Source organism: Tamandua tetradactyla, chromosome 14, assembly GCF_023851605.1.
Source record: "Tamandua tetradactyla isolate mTamTet1 chromosome 14, mTamTet1.pri, whole genome shotgun sequence".
Taxonomy (NCBI): Eukaryota; Metazoa; Chordata; class Mammalia; order Pilosa; family Myrmecophagidae; genus Tamandua; species Tamandua tetradactyla.
The window spans coordinates 42,949,887-42,959,637 of NC_135340.1; the positions used below are offsets into that span (position 1 = coordinate 42,949,887).

The 9,751-nt window shown below is 30.9% G+C and overlaps 1 pseudogene; it reads left to right on the plus strand.

The window, feature by feature from the left end:
* Window positions 1–8,239: 8,239 nt before the first annotated feature.
* On the plus strand, window positions 8,240–9,197 carry LOC143655385 (olfactory receptor 4K13-like; annotated as a pseudogene).
* Window positions 9,198–9,751: the final 554 nt, after the last annotated feature.

Consider the following 9,751-nt stretch of genomic DNA (forward strand, 5'->3'; position numbering starts at 1 on the left):
CTTTCTTCACGGAAATGGGAGAGTCAATCATCAAATTTATAGGAAGGTCAAGGATCTCCATATTGCAAAAACTATCTTAAAAAAGAAGAACAAACTTAAAGGGTTCACATTCCAGGATATGAAAACTTATCACAAATTCACATAATCAAACAATGTGGTACTGGCTGAAGGACAGACATATAGAACAATGGAATAAAATTATGCATTCATAAATAATTCCTCACATCTATGGTCAAGTGATTCTTGAAAATTGTGCCAACTCCACGCAATGAGGAAATAATAGTCTCTTCAAAACAGTGTTGCCTTGAAAACTGGATATCCAAATGCAAAAAAAATGAAAACAAACACCTACCTCACATTATATACAAAAATGGATCAAATACCTAAATATGTCATATTTAAAAAACCTAGAAAAAATAGAAAAATATCTTCAGGAATTTGTGTTAGGATGTGGATTCATAAACTTTACATCAAAACCATGAGAAACTTAAGAAAAAATAGATAAATTGGACTTCTTCAAGATTAAAAACTTTTGTGCAACAAAAGACATTATCAAGAAAGTGAAATGACAGCCTTCAGAATAAATAATTATAAACCATACAGATAAAATAATTAAAAACCATATATCTTAGAAGGAGTTAATATCTAAGGTACATAGAGAACTCCTGTAACTCAATAAGAAAAAAACAAAAACAATTAAAATGGGCAAAATCTTGGATAGACATTTCTCCAAAGATGATACAAAAATATACAATGGTCAATATGGACATGAAAACATGTTCAACATCATTAGTTATTAGAGCAATGCAAATAAAAACAGCCATGAGATACTACTTCATATTCAGTAGGATGATTATAATTTAAAACAAAAAAATAAGTGTTGTCAAGAATGTAGAGAAGTAGGAACCCTCATACATAGTTTGTGGGAAAGTGAAATGTTGCAACCCCTATGGAAAAGAGTTTGGCAGCTCCTCAGAAAGGTAAGTATAGAATTATCATATGACCAAACTATCCCACTAATAAGTATATATCCCAAAGAAATGAAAGCAAGTACTCAAATATTTGCATTCCAGTGTTCATCACATCATTCACAATAGTCAAAAGGTGAAAGCTACCCAAATGCCCATCAATGGATGAATGGATAAATAAACTGTGATAAATACTTATGATGGAAAAATATTTAGCCATATAAAAGTATGATACATGCAAAAATATGGATGAAACTTGAAGACATAATATTGAGTAAAATAAGCCAGACAATAAAGAACAAGTGTTGTATGAATTCATTTATATGAAATAACTAGAATATGACATTCATAGAGACAGAAAGTAGATTACAGGTTACCACGGCCTGGGTTGCAGGCAGAAAATGGGGAATGAACAATTAATGGATACAGAGTTTCTGTTGTATTGATTGAAGTTTTGTTAATGGCTGGTGGTGATGGTAGCACAATATTCTGAATATAATACTTCTGAATTGGACACCTGAAAGTGTTAAAAATGGGAAATTTTATATTGAATATATGTTACCACAATAAAAAGTTTCTTGTACTGCATTCTTAAGATTTGTATACTTTTTATACTTTGTGGTATGTTATACGTCTTAAGGATATATACACAGAAATAATGGTAATAAATATTAAGTAGGATTGTTTTAGCATTCTTTGACAAAGAATCTGCTATGAGAATTATATTTAATAAATCAGGGACCAATTTTGTTTATATCTCGCCTACAGAAACAAAAAGCAAATCTTCTGTGAAAATATTTTGAAGACACTTTAAGGATTTCCCAAAAGGAACTTTATCTGGGGAACATAACAGCGAATCTGGCTTAGCTGGTTGTGTTGTTGTGTGGAAAGAGTGAAACTGTTCATAAATGAAAATATTGCCATATTAATTCCACAGACTGTAAGTAATCCTTTAAATATTTCTTCATACAAAGTAAACTTTATAATTAAAAAATGATCATTTATTGAAGTATAAGAAAAACACTGTCAATGAAAAAATTAAATGAACAATAAAAAAGAAACAGGAAAATATTTCTCTTAATATGAATGGTAGTTTAATGTATGTTCATGTTATCAGTCATTTTTTACTCTACATATATGTTATAAACACCTTTTTGTATTTTTCCTTAGTGTTTAACAAAAGGAAAACAAAATGAGTAGAAGATATTATATAAAACTAAAATTATCTTTTATATTTGGAATTTACATGATTTTTCTCTCCTGATATGAGGAGAGAAAAATACACAACCATATATATTATTACCAGATGAAAATATATACTCATATTCAGCCAATATAAAAAAAATATTGAAGAAGGAAATGAAAATGATTCCATTCTCTCAACTCGTTGAACAGATATGTTATTTTATTAACAGAGTCTAAGCTATGAGTGTGTGAAGTTATAAATTCAGAGACAACAAGACAAACAACAAAATGGTTCGGATACTGCTAACCAGCATTTTCACCAAAATTTCAATTCAATTAGACAAAATTGTCATGTTGACATTACAAACACAAGCAGTAAGATATAAGAAATACAAAAATAGTGATCTGTTGTTTGACATATGAGAAATCAAACATTTAAAAATAGCAATTTCTTTCATTTTAACCATGAACTATTTTGGTACAATGCAGTACCAGCATAAGTATTAAATCCAAGAGGAACTAATTATATAGGAAAATTACGAAGGTAGTTATTTCAAACATCAGAGGGATGTGACTCTTAGGGAACAGTTATTTCCAACATTTCCAATTAAATTGGCACTTTTCTCTTATCCTATTAAGATTATATGATAAAAGGAAGAGAAGTGCACAACACAGTTTAGTAAGAATTTTTCTAGAATAGAATAAAATGTAATACAATTAATCATACAATCTTTGCATTATGCTCCTTTAGTCTTTTTCCTTTGGATCTATGAAAATTTAATATTATATATTCTGCACTTTAAATAGGACATTAAGTTTTTATATCCATTTCTGTGCATGGAAACATGGGTATATTGTTTGTTTTCTAATGCTTTATTTTTATCCCTTCCTCATTGGGAAAAGCTACATGCTAATGAGAGACTCCAAATGTTCTGTCTTGCTAGCTGCGTGACCTTCTAATTGCTGAGGGAATTCATTTAAAAGATGCACATTTTTTCAGGGTCATTAAGCGATGCATTTCTAAATCTGTCTTATTCAGATTCGAAATAAAAGGTATTTCTTCTTTTTTATATTTAGAAGGTAAAAAAAGAAGACTGAAGAAAGTGGGAGCGTGTGAAAAAAATACTAACAGTCTTGGAGGCTTCCAATTACAACTTCCAAAGGTATGAAGAAAAAGTCTGATGCCTGTGTTTTATTAAAGAAAATATACATTTATTTTTTCCTGATTTCAAAAATAAAACATACTTATTGCAACATATTTCTGAAATACCAAGAGGCATTGAAAAATATTACTGACTATGTAATTCTACCATCAAAAGTAAACTACTGTAAAGCTTTGATGTGAATGATCTCAGCCTGTTTTTCTGATGAAATTAAACTTATTTCATATATTCAAACATAATTTCTCTATTTATTAAACATTTTATATTTTTCCTTGGCTCATTTTTAAAGTAGGGCTCTTGAATTTTTACCTATTGATTTATAAGAATTTGATATCAAGAATACATTTATATGTATTCCCAAATTCAGCCTTTGTTTTTTCAACATTTTAATGTCTTTATGATAATAGAAAGGTGCTTATCTTTCTGAATAAAATATATTACTGTTCACTGCTATAGTTTCTGCCCTTAGCATTATCCTTAGAAATTTTTACTAACACATTATAAAATACAACAAATAAGTATACCTGCTTATGTATTTATATCTTTTATTTTTTTATTTATTATTATTTAAAAGGTTAAAGACATTTGGATCTATTCTGGTTTATACCTCGCATAGCTAACCAACTTTATTTATTTACAAACAATGTCCCAATATTTATTTGAAGGCCACCTTAATACTAAACAACATTTTTGTAATATATAATGCCATTTCTGAATTCTCAGGATTCTTGTGTTGATTTATCTTTCTAACTATTCTTGAGAAGGAAAAGTATAATTTCAATTATGTTCACAATATAATGCACTTAGCAATAGATAGATTTTTCTCCTACATTGTCCTTTTTTCAGGAATTTTCTTAACAATACTCACAGGATACTTTGGGGGAACTGATGGAAGAGGAGGGTGGAAGGAATCTTCCTGCCTCAAAGTGAAATTGCTTTGCAAAAACTGATATATGACTTGGAATATTTTTCATTCCTGCTTCTCTGTATTAGATTGCCGTATCAATAATCCTGAAACATAAGTTTTTAATGTTGCTGCAATTATAGGTACCATAAAAAACTTCAAGTTGTTTCCAGGTTGTTTTTCAAATTCATTTACAGCTATATTTAAATCAGTGATGTTCTGATTTTATGTCCTTGGTTGCAAAATGCTGACTTCATTTTGGAGGGCATTTATCTAAGGCTAGAAACTTATTCTACCTTATTAAATTTCACACAACATGAACTTACAAAACTCAGAATCTGAGTTAAACCCTATTAATCAATATACCAGAGATAAGCACCCTTAAGAATGTAACAATATTTTATGGTTCTCTGAGACTTCTATAACATGTGTCTGTTTCTGTGTGTGGGTGTATACCATAACTATTCTTAACAATGTTATACTATGTATAAAGCATATTGATATTGTCAGTGTACAGAATTTCCACTTTTCAAGATTAAATTAAATTTTTTTGCTAGAGAAATTTCAGGTTTACAGAAAAATGCAGAAAATAAAGAGTTCTCATATACACCTCCTCCCAATTATCAACACCTTGTATTAGTGTGGTATACTTTTTTTAATTGATGAAAGAATATTATAATTGTGTTATTAAATATAGTACATGTTTACATTGGGGATCTCCAGGGTGTTTCCCCATATTTATTAGAAGCAATGCTTCAATGAGCACTCTTGCTTATTTATCTGTGGAAAGAGAGGCCATATAACCTACAAATGGGAAGCTTGTTAAAGTATTGCAAAAGTTTTAAATATGAGATATGGTGCAAAACTTTCCTTCCCTAAAATATCGTATCAATGTCTAAAAAGCAGTATAGGGGAATACTTAAACCCCAATATCACATCCTGATCAAAATTAGTAGATAAAATTTTCTATTACTGTTATTTTAACTTGCATTTATTTCACTGTAATTTTGAGTACTTTCATGCCTGCCAGTCCAATATCCTTTGCTCACTGTTTCATTGTTTCTTTAACTTTTCCTATTAATTGCTAAATGATATTTGTAAATTAGGAATACCAGCTCCTGTATTTTGTGTTGAAATTATATTTTCAGCTTTTTATGTTTATTTTTTTTAAATTTTATTCATTTTCATAGACTGAAATCTGAGTCTATGTCTTCATGAAATTTAGCTTTCACATAACATCTAGAATTTTTTAGCGACTTCACTGTGTTAATATAATATATATCTATGTTTTGTTTACTTTGACTTAGTTTTGTACAGTTCTGTCGTCGTTTGTTATTCTGCATTCTGCCTGCTCTGAGTCCTCACTCTACAATGCTATAACTATAGAATGTAGAAAGAGTAGTGCACGAAGGCAAATTTCACTACGTTATAAAGATCTGTTAAAAAGGCAGACTTTATTTGGGGAAATTTACAAGTAAAAATTCAGTGATATTTTCCCTTCTTTCATTGCCCCATGGAGAAGTACACAGGAAATGTTACTGTTACATACAGAATGATTATGTATTCTAAGGAAAGCAATTTGACCTTCTACATAGTCTGCTTTTTGGGTGAACCTGAGAGCAAACTTAAAGGAAATACTAAAATGTTAAATCTTAGAAGCTAAGCAATATGAATTTTGCATCCAACTTTTAGAAAAAAATATGATAAAGCCAAATGTTGGCAATTATTGATATTGTGGAAATTTGAAATCAGGAAGAGTCTCTTTCCCAAAGAAGAGTGGCCTATACCAGCAAACTTATTTTGATGCAACACTCCAGGCTCACCAGTGAACAATTCTGTTAGCTATTCAAAATATGTTTCAGTATATTATTTGCTGGTATCATCAAGTAGAGATTTTATTATATTTTTTATTTCATTCATTTATTTTTATATTCTGAGTCTACATCAAACTGTCTTAGCTGCATGGTTTTATAGTAGATTTTATTATGATTCTTCTAGCTTTATCCTTCATGATTGCCTTGGTTCTTCCTGGCATTTTTTATTTCTATAAGCACTTTAGAATCAACTTTTCAATTTCCACAAAAATGCCTTGCTGAGATTCAGATTGAAAATACATTGAAGGTAATTGACAAACATTACTCAAGAACCTAGTACTTCTCTCCATATATTCAGATGTTTATTTTTAAATTTTTACATCATTATTTGCCTATTTAACTCGTTAATATTATTATTTAAATCAAGCTGTGTCCTAAAATTGAGCCATCCTGTATTCCTGGAATAAAAATATTAGTTGGAATAAGGGTTAAAACATATCTATATTTGGTGGGATTTGGCAATGTAAATTAGTAAAATACTTTCTTAACCAATTTGGAATTATTTGATTAGTTAAAAATGACCTGGTGTTTCTAAGTTCTAGCAATCTATCCTTGAAAAAGTCTTTTATGTGTAACCAGAATGTAAGTAGAATATAAGAAGTGCACAATTTTTATAACAGCAATTCATTATGTAAAGTAAAATTCTTATTTGCAGGTAGCTGTGACATGATACCATTCACTCATTAAAAAATACACACAAGGGGGTACGGGTTAGTTCAGTGGTAGAATTCTCATCTACCATGTGGGAAACTCAGGTTTGATCCCCAGTCCATGCACTACCCAAAAAACAAACAATCAAAAACAAACAAGCAAACACAAATTCAACAAATGATGCTGCAATAATGGGATACTCACATACAAAAGAATGGAATGTGACCCTGACATACAGCATACAAACACACACACACAAAATGGTAGGACAGTAAATAAACTTTCTTATTTTATTTAAAAATTCTAAAGTAAAGTGTTAAGAATACAAACATTTAACTCTGAAGAGTGGATATGGAGATCTTTATAGTATTGTTTTATTTTTCTGTGTTAAAATATTTCAAAATACTTGTAAAAACTACATTGTGTTGATTCTTTTCTATTAATAGGGCCATCAGATCAATATGAACTATTTCATGTTTCTTTTTTCCAGCTCTCACTTAAAGAAAATGTTGTCTTACTATCTCTTCTTAGACATTTAGCTTATCTTCCTTGGTATCTTGTTTCATAAATTCTGGTTGGCATTGTGTTTGAATGAGTGTCATTTCATCTGGGTCATATTTACCATCTAGAACAAGATGGGAATGTTCCTGTTGGATCCCCTTTTTTTACAAGAGGTCTGAATTTTAATATCTTTATAAACAATATGGATAGTTTAACAAAAATGTTCATTCAGTCACTTCACAGAGAAAGGAAGTTAAGTGTGAAATGGGAAGTTATCAGCAGCATCAATTATGATCTCTCTCTCAACCCTTTACCTCCAGATCTGTTAAAATTATAAGCCCATAGGTAAAGGCAAGCCCCTGGGAAATGTCCCCAAATACTTGGATCCTTATTCATTTTAAGAAAAATGGTTGGAAGCCTTCTTGATTTGGTCAACTGTAGGTATATCAAAGATTTACAATATTCATCATCTCTACTCATCTGACTTTCAGCAGTAATCATAAGTCTGACTCCCAGATTGTCAATGCTCCATATTCCTTCCACTCCACATTACATTTCTGGGTCCCATTTTCAATTAGGAAACCATTTGGTCCTTCCTTCACTTATATACCCCATACTATTAGGCAATATAGAAATAGATTTCAAGTTCTTTGCTCATGTAGGAACAATTAATCTGTTCCTCAAGCTCTGAAAAGGTGGCAGTGGTCTTCCATACCCTCTTCCCTACTGAAATATACACTTTTCTCAAGAGTAGTGAAGATGTGGATTATATATCAACCGCAATTGTCCTAGAAACCTCTTGGCTTCTGGCAGATAGTCTTCATAACTTTTGCTAAGTGTTATCGCTATTACTTTTTTGTTTTTAGGTTGCTCCATTGATTCTTTTTGAACATTTAAGTGGATTTTAAGAAGTGGAATTAAGTGAATACATGTTTCATATCTCACCTTTATTTCACAGATTTTAATCTTTTTCCATTTTGTTTTAGGTAACATATGCAAACAGCCAAAAAAACGGAAAGACAAAATCACTCCTTGGTGTCTGAGTTTATTATGCTGGGACTCACAGAGTCTCATGAGTTACAGATTTTCTTTTTCTTATTTTTTCCGTTATCTATGTAGCCATTGTTTTATTTAACCTCATAATTATCTCTGTAGTGAAAGTGGACCATCAATTACATTCACCCATGTACTTACTTCTAGCCAACCTCTCCTTTACTGATATGTCTCTGGCCACCTTTGCTTCTCCTAAAATGATCTCTGACTTAATTAGTGAGTCTAAGACCATCTCTTATGAAGGCTGCATGACCCAGATGTTTTTCCTTCACCTTTTAGGTGGAAGTGAGATGATGTTGCTTGTAACCATGGCAATTGATAGATACGTAGCCACATGCAAACCTCTCCATTACAAAAGTATCATGAACCATCGTACTTGTATTGGACTTGTGCTTCTCTCCTGGGCTACTGGTTTTGTGCACACTATGAGCCAAATGATTTTCACAGTAACTTTGCCATTCTGTGGTCCCAATGTTGTTGACAGATTTTTTTTTGTGATCTGCCTCAGGTAATCAAACTTGCCTGCATTGACACTTACATTTTATAGCTGTTGGTCATTGTAGACAGTGGATTATTCTCTTTGTTCTGTTTCATCTTTCTTCTTATCTTGTATAGTGTCATTCTGATTATAGTCCAACGTCACTCCTCCCATGGATCTTCCAGGGCCTTGTCCACACTTTCAGCACATATTACAGTGGTGGTGCTGTTCTTTGGACCTTGCATCTTTATATATGTATGGCCATTCAGCAACATCTCAATAGATAAGATCCTCTTTGTGTTTTATACAATCTTTACTCCCCTTTTAAATCTAATCATTTACACATTCAGGAATAAAAACATGAAAAAACCAATAACAAAAATAAAGAACAAGTTTATGAGTTCCAGATCAGCATTTTAACTGAGATAATGTAGTTATCAAAGAAATCATCATCACCATCGCCATCATCATTATCCAAACATATTAAGATGCATTATTTTATATCAATCTTAAGTCATATCTCAGTAAATGAAATTCTTCCCTATACAAGCATCTATGTAATAAAGCACTCTGGATTATGCACTCAAATACAAACCATTCCAAAATGACAGTATTAATTTATGTTGTAATTTTATGTTTTCCTATAAATTGAATCAGATTCTAAGTATCATTTATTTAATTTTTGGTATGTATGAGGCACTTTGAATGCAAACTTTCTTATCTTCCTAAGAATGAAAAGAGAAAATATTATTTGCATATTATCAGTAGGAAACTGAGCCTTAGGTAATGTAATGAACTTGTCACAGAAACTATAAGAACTAGACCCAGAGTCAGATCTCATAACTACCTACAAAATCTATGCTTCTCTATTTAAAATATATTTCTATCTATATCTTAATAACATTACATTTTTTTGCTTCCTATACCCTCTTTCAGAGGTCATAATTTCCAACAGACAAATATTTCCACAAAGA